This window comes from Anguilla anguilla, chromosome 15, assembly GCF_013347855.1.
Source record: "Anguilla anguilla isolate fAngAng1 chromosome 15, fAngAng1.pri, whole genome shotgun sequence".
In the NCBI taxonomy this organism is placed as follows: Eukaryota; Metazoa; Chordata; class Actinopteri; order Anguilliformes; family Anguillidae; genus Anguilla; species Anguilla anguilla.
The window spans coordinates 2,557,003-2,574,062 of NC_049215.1; the positions used below are offsets into that span (position 1 = coordinate 2,557,003).

Below are 17,060 nucleotides of genomic sequence, written 5' to 3' on the forward strand. Positions count from 1 at the left end.
ACAGAAGAAGAATAACTAGAGGAGAGGTCACACATGAAGTGTTCTGAGTAATAATACCATAGAGGAAGAATAACTGCAGAGGGGAGGTCACACAGTGAAGTGTTCAGAGCGATATATGTCATAGCTCAGGAGTTAAGAGCGGTTGACTGGCAGTCGGAGGGTTGCTGGTTCGATCCCCCTGCCCTGGGCATGTTGAAGTGTCCCTGAGCAAGACACCTATGCTCTAATTGCTCCCAATGAGTTGACTGGTACCTTGCATGGCAGCCTTTCACCATTGGTGTGTGAGTCTGCATGTGAATGGGTGAATGAGAAGCATCAAAAAGCGCTTTGGATAAAAGCGCTATATAAATGCAGTCCATTTACCATATGGTTTCTCAACGGGGGCGTTCTGAAATTGCAAGGGGGCGCTAGAAGCACGATGGATGAGAGGGGGCGTTGTGACCATTACGGGGGGCGTTTGCCCAATATTAATGTTCAAGTACGGGGGCAAACTGACAGGTAGCCTCTAAGGCCCGAGGGAAAAAATCACAATGACCACAATTAAAAAATATAATTCCGGCTTCACAGATAGCTGCGCTCCTTCCACAGTTCTGTGGCTCCGCCGGTAAGAACACAGAGAGGATGTTACGCATATACAACACGGCTGAAAGTTCTGTGCAGGGTTGCCAGACTGGGTATTTACACCTTAATGTAGGGGGATTTAAAAATCCATAGATAATGACAGTCAATTGGATATGGGGATTTTGGAGGAGTGTTTCAGAGGGAATTAATTCATGTGTCTGGCAACATTGCTTATTTGCCTGACGCACTGAACTTTTCTGTCAGTTGATAGGCCTACCATCACTGTAGCCAAGTTACTATTCAGAGCATGAGGAGCGAGCCAATGCTACATATAATGTAGATGTTTTTTGTTGCCTACACAAGACAATTTTCAGGGTTTTTAGCTTGTGGGATGTTGCGTTTATCTTGGGCCTACATGTGGGTAGAAACAATATAGCTAAGATTAATAAAAAGCAGTCGTTTGCGTGCTGGATCAAAATAATCACATTCTGTGAATCGCAAGTTGTAAAATCGACAGCTGCCTCCAGTCGTGTCTGAGGAAAGGAAAGTGTCTTGGTCGGAACCATGAACAGTAGTCTAGCAACCCTGTGTTAGCCAACTGCGAGTGTGGCGGCTAGCGGGATTAGCCTAGCTGGCTAGCTAGCTCACAGGCGATAAGTTATGTGTTGGTCACTAGCTAGTTGACGGTATCTAGTTACATACGGTAGGGTAGGCTAATGTCGCAGGCCCCAGGTTAAATTCAGCAGTCGTTGTTTTCAAATATTTTCGCTGTACGCAATTGATTTATTATTGCGAGTACCATTTCCTTGTGTGTATACTCATTTTTGTTTGACCTCTGTAGTCAACATAGCTTCAGACTGACGTTGCATTGTCACGATGTACCTTGTGTTTTTGCAACATGCTTTCATTCCCATTATTTTTGTCCTCTCAATCACTGTGGCTTTGGTTCTTTATGAATATTTTTAAATAGCCTAATGCCAGTTCAGTGTCATAAGACCCAAATTGTCCTTTTTCACCAGCTAGTAGCCGGCTAGCCGCCTTTCACTTGCATTCTTTCACTTGCCCTGTGGCTGGAACCAGCTAGCGTAAATGCGTAAAAGCACAGGGCTCACATTAACATTTCAGCCGTCCTCTTACTGTCTTTCCGCTGTGAAACACGTTTGACTGATCTGTATCATTTTTCTGTGTCATTGTCTGTAGCGGTAGGCTAATTCATAGGCATATTTTTGAGGAAATAATTGCTGGGGCTGCCGCTATTGTGGCCAAAACAATTTTTTCGTGTACAATCGCCTAGGCTTGTTTGATCAATGAAAAACACAGCATATGCCCCAAAATAAAAAGAGCATGCCAAATTGTTACCAGATGTAGGCTACTGAGGTGAACAGAGAAACAAAAGGTATGAACCGGGATAAACAAGGAAGAGTTATTTAATAAACTATAATAAAATGAGCACGATTACCACGACCACAGCCAGCAAATGTCAGGCACTGAATAAGAAAGATTAGACAAGACATAAGTCATTTGCTGCCCTCTGGTGGCAGCCAAGGGTTATGACACATAGCTAAAATGTAGTTCTTGTCTGAAAATTAAACAGCATTGGTAGGCTTGTTTGATTAAAAGAAAAAAAACCTAATATCACGAAAATAAGAACCTACATTTGGGGCTGATAATTCAAATTTTGGTGGTGGGGGGGGGGGGGGGGGGGGGGTATGGGACTTGAACATTTGATAGGGGGGCGTTGGTCTACAAAAGGTTGAGAACGCCTGATTTACCAGAGTAATAATACCACAGAGGAAGAATAACCACAGAGGGGAGGTCACACATTGGAAGTGCTCAGAGTAATAATACCACAGAGGGAGCACATAAAAGGGGAATCCAGCCCCAGCCCCTGATGGACTGAAAGCCTCCAGGCAGCGATTTATGGCCAGGCTGAGTCTCAGATCACATTCAAGAGGAAGAAAACAAGACCTGGAAGATAACCTGAATGATTCAGAAAGCATCTCACAGCCAAAGCCTGGCTATGCAATGGAATCCCCAGACCACAAGGGGGCGCATGCATCCAGAGATTTGCTAGAGGTGCACACCGAAGGCAATGTCTGTATAATCCTCATTTAAACGCTGGTCAAGCGTTTAAAAATGTGACTGACTCCACAATCAGTTGAAAGTTCATCTGACAGTAAAACAGATATGAGAGAGCAGTGTTTTGGTAAATCATGTACATTCTCTGTGCCACACATCAAAATAAATAAATAAATAACATGAACAGAAAAGTCCTGATAATGTGTTGCAGTACAATTTTTATTTCCACCTGATTCCAAACCAGGTGAGGATCAATGAGCTATTTGAACCTGAAGAAGGAATCACATGCCATATTTCCTAATAAAAAAACGAGTACCACCGGTTCAAATCAAAAATGTTCTACAAAGGCTCTGCAGAAATCAATAGAAAGGTTAAAGGCAGTAAAATTATGTAATTATGCATGTAATGACTTGTGCTGTGCCTGCGATGAGCTGCTCTGTGTCTGTGAGAAGCTCCTCTGTGCCTGTGATGAGCTGCTCTGTGCCTGTGATGAGCTGCTCTGTGCCTGTGATGAGCTGCTCTGTGTCTGTGATGAGCTGCTCTGTGCCTGTGATGAGCTGCTCTGTGTCTGTGATGAGCTGCTCTCTACCTGTGATGAGCTGCTCTGTGCCTGTGATGAGCTGCTCTCTACCTGTGATGAGCTGCTCTGTGTCTGTGAGAAGCTCCTCTGTGCCTGTGATGACCTGCTCTGTGTCTGTGATGAGCTGCTCTCTACCTGTGATGAGCTGCTCTGTGTCTGTGAGAAGCTCCTCTGTGCCTGTGATGACCTGCTCTGTGTCTGTGATGAGCTGCTCTGTGTCTGTGGTGAGCTGCTCTCTACCTGTGATGAGCTGCTCTGTGCCTGTGATGAGCTGCTCTCTACCTGTGATGAGCTGCTCTGTGTCTGTGATGAGCTGCTCTGTGTCTGTGATGAGCTGCTCTGTGTCTGATGAGCTGCTCTCTGCCTGTGATGAGCTGCTCTCTACCTGTGATGAGCTGCTCTGTGTCTGTGATGAGCTGCTCTCTACCTGTGATGAGCTGCTCTGTGTCTGTGATGAGCTGCTCTGTGCCTGTGATGAGCTGCTCTGTGTCTGTGATGAGCTGCTCTGTGCCTGTGATGAGCTGCTCTGTGTCTGTGATGAGCTGCTCTGTGTCTGTGATGAGCTGCTCTGTGTCTGATGAGCTGCTCTGTGCCTGTGATGAGCTGCTCTGTGCCTGTGATGAGCTGCTCTGTGCCTGTGATCAGCTGCTCTGTGTCTGTGATCAGCTGCTCTCTACCTGTGATGAGCTGCTCTGTGTCTGTGATGAGCTGCTCTGTGTCTGTGAGAAGCTCCTCTGTGCCTGTGATGAGCTGCCCTGTGTCTGTGATAAGCTGCTCTGTACCTGTGATGAGCTGCTCTCTACCTGTGATGAGCTGCTCTGTGTCTGTGAGAAGCTCCTCTGTGCCTGTGATGAGCTGCTCTCTACCTGTGATGAGCTGCTCTCTACCTGTGATGAGCTCTTCTGTGTCTGTGATGAGCTGCTCTGTGTGTGTGATGAGCTGCTCTCTACCTGTGATTAGCTGTTCTGTGTCTGTGATGAGCTGCTCTGTGCCTTTGCCAAGTGCATGTTTTGCATGGAAACCCTGATGAGCTGCATGGTGTCATTGCTGAAGTCCTTCATGCTCACTCTCCACAAACTCAAAAATGAGATCTGATGATATCCATCCCGATTTCTCTCTGCTGTACTTATACTGGATTTGTTGAGCTGAATTATGATTATGATTATTATTATTGTTATTATTATTACAGACTGGTGACTGTGCAGGCTGTGCAGTGATGGGCTGAACCCATTTCAGAATGCTGGTCTTTGCCCTCCTGAAAACACAGAAGCAATTTTGCAAATTATCGCCACTAACTCTGCAGCCCACGAAGATTAGAACTTACCACATATATGTAAAATATATGCAAAAGTATTGGGACAGTGACACAGTTTTTGTTGTTTTGGCTCTGTGCTCCAGCACTTTTGATTTGAAACAGAGTGGACCGTCAGCTTTCATTTGAGTGCATTGACATCCATATTAGGTGATCCGTGTAAGAATTACAGCCCTTTTTATACATGGTCCCCCATTTTAGGGGAGCAAAAGAACTAGGACATTTTGCACAGCTGTTTCTAGGCCAGCTCTGTATCTTTGTATCATTAGTTCATGTGGACGAAAGCTAACAAAAGGTCCAGAGGTGATTCTAGGTGTGGCTTTTGTATTTAGTCTCTTGCTGTTGTCTCTCTACATGAGGACCAAATAAGAGTCAATGGCATAAATGCAAGCCATCCTGAGGTAGAAAACTCAGAATGAATCGATCAGAGACATTGCCACACACTGGGTGTGTAAAAATCAACTGTTTCACACGCTAGAAAGCAAGAATGCACTGGGGAGCTCAACAATAGCAAATGACCTGGTAGACCATGGAAGATCACTGTAGAAGATGACCGAAGAATACTTTCAATTGCAAAGAAAAAGTCCTTTTCAACTGTCGAACAGATCAGGAACAATTTCGACCATGCAGGCATAGCTGGGTCCTAAACTACATTAATAAAAAGAATTCTACGCAAGCATAACCTCAGTGAATTCATTGCATGATGCAAACCACTGGTAAGCCTCAAGAACAGAACGGCCAGATTACAGTTTGCTAAAAGCTACATAAAAAACTGCACAGTTCTACATCATAGTCTTATGGACAGATGTGACGACTATTAACCTGTACCAAAGTGATGGAAAGAGGAACTGCTGATCATCCCCCTCATCTGTGGAACACGGTGGAGGTTAGGGATATGGCTTGGGCATGTATGCCACTGCAACTGGCTCACTTGTCTTTATTTATGATGTGACTGCTGACGGCAGCAGCAGGATGAATGCTGAAGTGCGCTTATTGTGGGTTGCTTTGGATAAAAGTGTCTGCCAAATAAATGCAATGTAATGTACAGAAACATCTTATCTACTCAGATCGAACCAAATGCCCCAAAACTCATTGCCTCGCTTTGGAGCAGGACAATGACTCCAAACTGCTACTGCTAAAGCTACCAAGGAGTTTTTCAGGGCCAAAATGTGGAACATTCTTGATTGGCCAAGTCAATCACCTGTCCTGAATCCAACTGAACATGCGTTTCACTTGCTGAAGACGACACTGAAGGCACAACGCCCCAGAAGCAAGCAGGAGCTAAAGGTGGCTGCAGTACAGGACTGGCAGAGCATCACCAGGGAAGATACCCAGGGTCTGGTGATGTCTGTGGGTCACAGATTTTAGATACAAAATATTTTGGATTTTGTACCATGTATAAAATATGATGACTTAATTTCCGATTATGTTGATTCGTCCAATTCCTTTTGCTCCCCTGAAATTCCTACGCTGATCACTCGATGTAAATACCATCATGTTAAAGCTGACAGTCTGCACTTTAACCTCATATCCATTATTGCATTTCAAATCCAATGTCAAAGCCATCAAAGGAAATATGTATGATATTTCTACACCCTGAGCCAACCAGAGGAGGATGGGTTTCCCCCTTGAGCCTGGTTCCTTCCAAGGTTTCTTCCCATCTACCACAGGGAGTTTTTGCTTGCCACTGTTGCTTTAGGCTTGCTCCTGTGGGGGTCTAAGCCAGGGTTGTCTGTGAAACATATTGAGACAATCGCTGTGAAATATGCTCTATAAATAATTTTTTATTTGATATACTATTTCTTTTCAGCAGTCTAAAGGAGCTATGGGTGAACTGTGCCGGTCTAATATTGTATTTCCAGTGTTTGCCTTTGTTCCACATTTTGCTAATTCTTATGAGGAGCCAGTTGAGAGCAGATTTGTTTTACATTTGCACAATATTATTCATCATGGAATATAGTGTATTTGAAGCCCTGGAATAATCTCACTTTGTAAGTAAACCCGTAAAAAGACTGAGATACTCATGCAGTGAACAGGACCACGAGCTCAGATAAAGAACGTAGCCTACTCTAGTTTCCATGGGAATCTGACCAACGTCACTCACACTCAATTATGCATTGACTACATGCTTTATATTTGAACTGGGTAAGTTGCCAGAGGTATAATGACATTGGTCTACGAAACTGTCTTTTCTTGGTCCCATTTTTCAGTTAGAATCACGGTGGCGGATTACCACAGAATAATAAACTCGCGCCACATTCACCTGCGTTTTACAGGCTCGAAGCGGGCAACCCTTCAGGCTAAGTCGCCAATCTTGCATATTGTGTGACTTCGCTTGTTTGAAGGAGGTTGACTGCTTGCATCACGTGGCCGTAGTCAGCATCACTAGTAAAGCAAGGAGCAATCTAGGAGGCGGCGAGAGCTTTCGCTATGGAGCATCACGGCTGCGGCGCTCTCTGACTGTACGGGCTTTCAAACTCATTCCGCTGGGACTGCACTTCAAACGCACAGGTAGGCCAGTCAGTCCGGGCCAGGTCGCTGGAGACGAACTCTGCACAATCTGGCGTGTACGTGCAAAATATTTTAAAAAAATCTAAGACAAACCACAAGGGAAGACTGCCCTTCACAAAGCATGGCTATTAGAAAAAGGAAGCGTTTTTCTTTCTCCTGGAGTATTCGTTTCCTTATAGCGCCACGCACATTATACTTACGAAGAACAACAGACCATTGATATGCATTAAATAAAATCCACCACGTGAATGACTGAGCATCATTGGTTTAAATAAAAAAACATGATGTGCGCTCCTTGATTCCACTTGCGTCGGGTAGCATTTTGCGGAAGATGCCTGAGGAATTGTTAAAGTAGGTGATGTATCGATTGCGGCGGAAGCGGTGTTGCCTTAGCTTATTTTGTGCCATTCGCCGTGAATCGTTAAATAATGATTAAATACAGTAACCATATTCTCGCTTCTAATGTATAGTGCAGAACAACAGCAACATTTACGCTACAGTGTCCAGTAGCATCAGTGTGTTTATATTTGGTTGAACAAAGAGCAGCCAATGTTGACTGTGCGCAGCGTATTGCCTTGAAGAGGGTTAACTCCGAAATGAGCAAATTCATTAAATCTAGGTTAGCATATCGCAGGATTTAAAATAGTCTTGGAAGCTTCTACTGATTTATACAGCTTTTTCGTATATTTAATAACTTGTGTAATAACGAATCCACGAATTCCGTAAATGTCCGTTAATGCATTCAGTCGCATCGGATGGCACGATTGTCATTACAGTAGCGAGCAGCTACCCCGCCTATAACTCCGATTCCCTATATTTGAGAACGTATATCTATAACTGATTACCGCTGCATTATGTTAATAGCCAAGCATTGTATGATTGTCATAATTACACAGGAAAAGACAACTGACGAGATATCGCCATGTGCTAAAATATTAGAAAATTGTCACTAAAGGACTTATTTTGAGAAGATAATTTCTGTCGTCCTTTTTCACATTGTCAGTGTAGAAACATTTGCAATACAACCAGTGGTGATGGCGATCGTGACGTTATTTCTGCAGATAATGCCTTGAAGAAGCTGGGAAATTCAGTACAGTACTGTTCAATGGACACATGATTTTTTGCGCGCACACCATTCGCGTTTCAGAATTGTTCCCAAATTATAATACAAACATTAAATGACAATGGCTGTATTGAAATTAAGAAGGCCCATTACAATACAGTGTGCAAAAAAGTCATGCAGCTGTTTGCATTACAAACACGTTTCCTGCGTGCAATGAAAATGTATGAATTAAACAGGTGCAGCCGGTGTACTGTAGGTCGAACAGACAACATTTAGAGGTACGGTTCTTCGGAGGTTGTCGGGCTTCCTTTAACCACATGGTCTGAAATGGACATCTTAGACGTGAACAGCTGCATTGGCATATCAACAGTATGTAAAGTACCCTGTGCTTTACCATAATGCCCTGCATAGTTCTGACTTTAATACTTAAGTATTTCAATATTTAAAAAAAAAACAAAACCCTACAAATGTTGGTGTGGCCCTGCCTTTGGGTAGCTGTGTGTTCATTAGATGGTCCGTGGAGTGCATTTGGCCGCACTTCCGTGTGGCTGGTGGTGCACATCTGGCTCTGCCTTGTGTAGATTTCTGAAAGCTATGGAAATTAGTGCTTACAGCGTGTCCCTTGCCCACACACAGGTCTATATATAGGCATTTGCATCCAGCGATGCTATCCTGGTGCTTTGACAAAATGCACAGAAAATCGCTGCTCTTTCTTCAGAAGAGGATCAGGCAGGATTTAAACAGAAGCCCGTTTCTGGCACTAGTGCCTTACTTTACCTTTACCTTTACCTTTCTGCATCCATCCAGGTGGGGAGAGCAGTTTGAGAAAATGTGGCAGAGTTGTGTAACGTGCAATGACTTACCCTTGGTATGAAGCTGCAAACAAGGGCTTCAGAATCCAGGCCTTGCTTATGAATGCACAGTACAACGCTCCCTCCAGGAACATGTCTTAGTATATCAGGTGAAATGCTGACAGTCTCCCTCTATCCCTAGTCTTGTACCTGCAGGGGTCCATGAAGGCTCATTCCTAACTGGGTTAATCTACTGGTCGGGATGTTGTGTCTGCTATTAATGAAAGCTGAATATGTGATCGATCCTCGTTATTTTGCAGCCGATTGTGTACCTGAGGGGATGGAGATGGATGCAGGTGCGTTTCTGCTGACTGGGTGTTCAGTCAGGCAGAATCGGTTCGACTGTTAGAGGTGAAAAATAAGTCTGCCGTCTCAGATCCAGGTGATGGAAGTTCACTGTCCAGTCGGATGGTCCTCAATCGGAGTACCTGTGCCGGAGAAGTGTGAGTGCAGAGCAAAGTCTTCAGTGTAGAATTAACTCTGATAGAGTTCTTTTAACTCTAACAGAGTATATTACTGCACTGAAGACATCCATTCATCCATTATCTATACCTGCTTATCCTGGGCAGGGTCGCGGGGGATGCTGGAGCCTATCCCAGCATGACGCTGTCAGACATCCATTCATCCATTATCTATACCTGCTTACACTGGGCAGGGTCGCAGGGGATGCTGGAGCCTACCCCAGCATGACGCAGGCAGACAACCTGTTGGAATTTGTGTTCACTTGTCAAGTGGTCTCTGACTTGAGTGAATGAGTTTTAGGAAGCTTCCTGCTTGTTTGCTGGCTGTTGGGTCTGCTTGTCCACAGAGACTGTATGACCATAGAAACAGCAGTATTACTTGCTCATTTGTTTACAGACACAGTCACAAACTGTCAGAAAGGGCAGCCTCTAAAAATGGGAATGCCTGTGTTTTTCCACTCGATAGGAAACTGCCTTGCCAAAGAAAATGTAGGCTGTTGCTCCTTTTGATAGGCTGAATGCCTATGTTTTCTGTTGAGCTAAACCACATTGTTTTTTTTTTGTTTAAATTTTTTTTTTTAAATAGTGGGACAAAAACTAAATGTACTCAGGTGGCAGAACAGAACTCAGTCTGCCATGTCTAGATGAATCACTCCCCCTCACCCAGATTCTGTGAGTTGACTCCGCAGAGATTAGGGTCAGGATGGGCTGAATGTTTGGGCTTTGGCACTAGTTGTTTTTGTGAAGGTCAGGCCCGCCGATAGTGAGATGACCTTTGGCCCTGTGGCCGGCCCATCAGAGCCACAGTCACACGTGTAGCTTAAGAGAGCTCACAGTGCAGCAGATCTACACGGATGAGGGCCGAGGAGACTCAAGGCCCTCTGAGAGTCACATCTTCTCCCTGCTCTGCCGGTCTTTATGGTGTCAGAGAGCTCTTAATGTGCCCAGGAGCCAGTGGGGATCTAATGAGGAGAACAGGCCTTTCAGCCTGTCTGGGTTTGTCATTTGCCTGCTGCCTGTCCCTTTTACTGCTGCGATTCTGCATTGCGTCCGTTCTTTCACCAGTTTGAAAACCAGCGGAGAAACTGTGCTGAAGTTTTCTTTAGTGCGGAGACAACTGGAGTTTTTCCAGTTCAACTAATTTTCCCTCTAAACCCTCATTATTAGTTAAACATCCTTGTCTTCTAACCAGATCATATCTAACAAGACAAGGTCAAAAACTAGTATATGGCTGGACCTAACACACGTGATCTGGTCGACCAATGGTGTAACTTCATAACTCGGCTGACCAGGGGTGTAACTTCATCACTCACTCACTCACTCACTCAGTCACAGACATTCGCGTTTGTAGGGCTGGCCCCGCTGTTCAGGTCCAACCAAAAATAAACAAACCGTGTGCCTAAATGGTGCTACATGTGTTGCCCTGAGTTACGTGGCCCTGTGTTTCCTATCAGATACTAAAATGCAATTTAATTTTATTGATAAAAAGTTATTTGTGAACTGACAAAAACCTGCAAGCAGTTCTCAGAATTCTTTCAGACTTTAATGTCAGTATTAGTAGTGTACTATTCAGGAGAGGAAGCTCTCCTTTCTATAGAAGTCTGCTAGCTATATATAGCATTGTGGCTAGCTAGCTAACTGCCATGGGTAGGAAGAGGATGCTTCTAGCAGCAGAGAGCTAGCTTGCTAATTGTAACTACAGAGATGTCCAGTAATACCAATGTTTACAAAACAGTTGAAGCATAGCTAATTAACAAGTTAACAGCCATGACTTTCCTGCTCACTACATCAGCTTCATTTTGTTTCCAGAGCGCAGATTTAGTCTAATTTAATTTAGGGGTTTAATTACCCACCTTGTCATGCTAGCTACTGGCATCAAACTCTTAGTGCTGTATATGTACAGAGGGTACCACAAGTTGTAACATACATGTGAGTGTGTGTGTGTGCATGCGTGTGTGTGTACGTCCGTGTGCATCTGTGTGTGTGCGCGAGTGTGTGTGTACACCATAAAAAGTTGCTCATGAGCTAATGTTGTCTCCTGTAGCCTGCATGGCTAGCTATCGTGCATTTTGCTGTGGTCAGTGATCATTTTCAGGCTCTAGACCAGGGCAGTGAAAGGTAGGTGAGTCCTCCTTTGGGAAGACAGATGCACATGTTCAGCTGCTGGTGGTGAGGTGGTGCGGGTTAGTGTCAGAGTGCCCCTCCATTAGGCCAGTGGCCAAGCACAACAGGGAAACGTGAGCAGTGCCTAACGTGCAGTACCCTGTGTTCCAGATCCTTTTCAGAATCGTGCCACGTGTCTCGTTTTAATAATAGCAGCACGTTACTCCATTCCAAATGAGCCAGATTTAAGTCAAAAGAGGGCCCATGGAAAGCATGGAGCTTTGCAAACCATTTTAGTGGAACAAGGAAAATTTTCAGATGCAATTTTTTCAAATATGCAGCAGGATAAATACAACAATGTTGTGGTGCCCAGAGTGGTGACTATACTCTGTCTGGTCTCTAGTGAGTCTTGGCTAAATGGTTGAGAAAAATATATTTGATGTAGTATTAGTGACTGGCGCGAGTAAATAGATTGAGGAATTTTGTGAGTTTTTTATGTTGTATCTACAGGGGCAGGATGCTTACCGGATTAACCAGGCTAATGTCAATAGGCTCAGTTAAGTCAGTCTGCCAAGCAGTGGTATGGTTCACATGGCAGACATTCACACTGACTCTGTGCCAAAGTGCACATAACACAGTGCACATGCCACAGCTGCCCCGAGTGTATGTGTGCACATTTTACTCTTACACACACACAGACACACACACCTGTGCGCACCTACACACGCACACACACTCACACACACATGCATGCTCAAACACACACACACCTGTGCGCGCCTACACACGCACACACACTCACACACACCTGTGCGCACCTACACACGCACACACACTCACTCACTTTGGATAAAAGCGCTATATTAATGCAGTCCATTACTCACACACACATGTGCACACACACACACATGCACACGTGCGCACCCACACACATACTCACACACGTGCATGCTCATACACACACACTCGCGTGTGCACACATATACACACACACACACACACACACACCTGTGCGCGCCTACACACACACACACACTCACACACACATGCATGCTCAAACACACACACACCTGTGCGCACCTACACACGCACACACACTCACACACACATGTGCACCCACACACACACTCACACACGTGCATGCTCATACACACACACTCGCGTGTGCACACATATACACACGTGCACACACACATGCACACGTGCGCACACACACACACACTCACACACACATGTGCACCCACACACACATTCACACACGTGCATGCTCATACACACACACTCGCGTGTGCACACATACACACACACACATACCCGTGCGCACCTACACATGCACACACACTCACACACACGTGTACTCACACACACACACGCATATGCACACACATGCGCACACACATACACACACACACCCACGCATACACAGACATACACACACACACACAAGCAGCAGTACACGTAAACACACATTCCCTCCCACATACACACACACACATACAAACACATTTATTCCCATGCTCCCAGTAGAAATGGCAGTGAAATGTAATATGGACTAGTAGGGCTGGTTCAGCTCAGTCTTGTTTCCAGAGCAGCTGGGCGGAGGCTGCCTGGATTGGCCAGTGGACAGCGAGCTCCACTTGTCTGAAACCAGAAGGCCGCTCGCACATATCTGCAGGGAGGGAAGGTTAGAGCACTGAGCACTACATAGCCCCACTCTACGTGAACTGACACAGCCCCAATCTACATGAACTTAGACAGCCCCACTCTACATTGACTGGCAAAAGCCCCACTCTACATGAACTGACACAACCCCACTCTACATGAACTGACAAAAGCCCCACTCTACGTGAATTGACACAGCCCCACTCTACATGAAATGACAGAGCCCCACTCTACATGAACTGACACAGCTCCACTCTACATGAACTGACAGAGCCCCACTCTACATGAACTGACACAGCTCCACGCTACATGCACTGACACATCCCCACTCTACATGCACTGACACATCCCCACTCTACATGAACTGACACAGCCCCAATCTACATGAACTGACACAGCCCCACTCTACATTAACTGGCAAAAGCCCCACTCTACATAAACTGACACAACCCCACTCTACATGAACTGACAAAAGCCCCACTCTACGTGAACTGACACAGCCCCACTCTACATGAAATGACAGAGCCCCACTCTACATGAACTGACACAGCTCCACTCTACATGAACTGACAGAGCCCCACTCTACATGAACTGACACAGCTCCACGCTACATGCACTGACACATCCCCACTCTACATGCACTGACACATCCCCACTCTACATGAACTGACACAGCCCCACTCTACATGCACTGACACAGCCTTACTCTACATGAACTGACAGAGCCCCATTCTACGTGAACTGACACACCCCCACTCTACATGAACTGACACAGCCTCACTCTAAATGAAATGACAGAGCCCCACTCTACATGAACTGACACAGCTCCACTCTACATGAACTGACACATCCCCACTCTACATGCACTGACACAGCTCCACTCTACATGAACTGACAGAGCCCCACTCTAAATGAAATGACAGAGCCCCACTCTACATGAACTGACACAGCTCCACTCTACATGAACTGACACATCCCCACTCTACATGAACTGACACAGCTCCACTCTACATGAACTGACAGAGCCCCACTCTACATGAACTGACACATCCCCACTCTACATGAACTGACACAGCTCCACTCTACATGAACTGACAGAGCCCCACTCTACATGAACTGACAGAGCTCCACGCTACATGCACTGACACATCCCCACTCTACATGCACTGACACATCCCCACTCTACATGAACTGACTCAGCCTTACTCTACATGAACTGACACAGGCCCACTCTACATGAACTGGCCGTTTAGAGTGGAGAGAGGCGGAGCAGAGGAACAGCAGACACCCCTGTCTGTCAGGGACGTGGTTCACACGGGATTCCTCTCTCTTTAACCGCTGCCTCGTCTGAACCAGGCAGACATTTTAAAGATGCCGTACGGCTCACAGCTTGCTCCAGACTCCATCAGTGTGGTCAGTGTTCAGGGCTGGCGGTTCTGCGTGTGGTAAACAACATGGGGTCTGCGTGTTCGCCCCTGTGCTAAACACCCAGCTCCGAAAGTCATCCCCATTTTTCAAGGACACCTAGAGTCCCAGAGAGTGTAATGTATTTAGGGGGACGACCCACACATTTCCACCTGTCTACAGGCCAGAAGGAGAGCGGTAAATGATTTAGTATATTCTCCCTGGCGCGTATGTGTGTATGTTTGACATAATATGAATACTATTTGAAGAGTAAGCTGAGATATCAGTGATGCTTCACAAGTTTTAGTCTACAGGTCAGGCTTGGAAAGATCAAGCGTGCAGTTATATGCTCCTCACACTGAGTGGTGAGTATTTAGCAAGAGTGAAGGGGTCAGTGTGCCTATTATATTTCACACAGAAATATAATATACCTGCAGTCAGAGTGGCAGATTAATTTTCAGGGGAAACGTCTTCAATATTTTAAATAGTAGAATCAATAATGATATTGTGGTATGAAAACATTGACTGAGAGAATGTGTGTAATTGTGTGCATGTGCGAGCGAGAGAGAGAGTGTTTGTGAGAGTGTGAATGCGTGCGTGTGTGAGAGAGTATGTGTGTGTGTGTGTGCTTGCATGTGTGTGAGAGAGTGTGTGTGAGTGTGCGCGCGCGTGTCTGAGAGAAAGTGTGTGTGCATGCGTGCGTGTGTCTGCGTGCGTGTGTGTGTGAGGGAGTGTATGAGTGTGTGTATGCGTGCGTGTGTGAGAGTGTTGTGCTAGTGTATGTGCTTTACAGATGCAGTATGAGAGTTCACTTTTGGCACATTTCAATTCCACACTGAAATGTAAAAACTGTGTCGTACATTGAAATTTTCCTGTTTACCTCTCTCTCTTAGTCAAAATGGGCTGTCTGGAGCAGCTCTCTCTTTCTCTTTCTGTCTCTCCCTCTCTCTACCTTTCTCTCTCAGTCAAAATGGGCTGTCTAGAGCAACTCTCTCTCTCTCTCTTTCTGTCTCTCTCTCGGTCAGAATGGGCTGTCTAGAGCAGCGCTCTCTCTCTCTCTCTCAGTCAGAATGGGCTGTCTGGAGCAGCCCTCTGTCAGAAGGGATTCCTCTGCTAAATCCTTGCACAGACAGGACTGTAAAGCACAAGCAGCTCTTTGATAATTAAATCAAATAAGGTGGGGGGGGGGCAGGAACCAGGAAACAAATGTTGAGTCAGCTATTGTTTTTTTGACATCCTGCAACAATGAATTATCTGCATAATTAAAGTGATTTGTAACTTGAACCTGTGTTACATCACGAATATCAGAAAAGGAGGTCACTGGCGGACCCTCTGAATTGCATTGTGTCTGACAGCCCCCCTCGTCTGTCCCCCTAAACCTGACCGCACACGGTGTGGTGAGGTCGCTTCAGGGCAGAGAGAACCCCTTAATTCAGGGTAATGGTTTGCACCTCCAGAGAGAGCACTGCTTCGGTTTGTGTTCACATACTCATATTTTCACAGGCTTCAAATTATTGATTAAAGTTGTCTTTGAGTCAGACCCATAACCCTTTGGGTGTACGATCACAAATACGTGATTAGAATGTTTCTGACTGAACATTCTCTAATGCTGATATAACAATTAGTACTTGTAATTGAAAGCTATGGAGTTTTTCAAAAGATTAGTGAAACTCATCCAAGGAAACTACTGGGGTGAAGTTTTCCCCAGAAACTTTATGTCATGAATACACTCTCATAAAAAGGGTTGTTTAGCTTGTCTCCACACAGGGACCTTTTTAGTTCTTTATGGAACCCTTTTAAGGTAGATGTGAAAAGTACGAAAGCTTACAAATTGAACCATTTTGCCTGACAACGAACTCTCCAGATAGGGTTCCTCTATGGAGACACAGAGGAGCCTTTAGAAACCTTTTCTGAAGAGTGAAGGTGGTAGGAAGCACCAAGGGCACTGTTACGCTCCCTTGCTCTGTGAGTCTGTGTGCATGTCTTTGTTCCTGCAGGTGGAGCTTATTGGGGCTTGAGTGTTTGACCTGTGTCCACCTAAGTAAACTGGATAAAGCCTGAAGACATCTCATTTGAAGGGGCTTTTTGAGAGACTCCTTTTTGACTCCGAGGCCTTTCTAACAGTCCCTTTACAATTTGCTGCTACCACATTTTGTGTTCTGTTTATGTTTTGTTTTGGTCCTTTTCTGTTGTAGGTTGCATGTGGTCAGGTTTCTTTGTTTGAACACGTTTTTAGATGTTTAGGCCAGAGCAGGAAAAAGTTTGCTGGAAGACTCACTCCTTTTGCTTTGTCCGGTACTTTAGAACGGTGCTTTCTTTTAGATGAAGAGTAGCCTAGCTCTGGTCTGTTTTCTGCCTGAATCATCCTGTTAACCTATACATGGTAATGTTCTGTTTTCTATCTTATTGGTCATTTATTGGTCAATAAATATTATATTTTTGTTACTGTATGTAGATTTTGACTCCTTGTTTT

General features: G+C 45.1%; 1 protein-coding gene across 5 annotated transcripts in view; it reads left to right on the forward strand.

Moving 5' to 3' along the window:
- The first annotated feature begins 6,695 nt into the window (after positions 1 to 6,695).
- slc4a3 (solute carrier family 4 member 3) overlaps positions 6,696 to 17,060 on the forward strand; it is a 75,362-nt gene continuing 64,997 nt past the window's right edge. For 2 of the 5 annotated variants that reach the window (XM_035394420.1, XM_035394421.1), the window contains exon 1: positions 6,697 to 7,043. The gene's annotated coding sequence lies outside the window, so the exon portion shown is untranslated. Of the gene's footprint in view, positions 7,044 to 17,060 lie in introns of all 5 variants that reach the window. The other 3 variants (XM_035394425.1, XM_035394423.1, XM_035394424.1) reach the window with 3 other exon arrangements.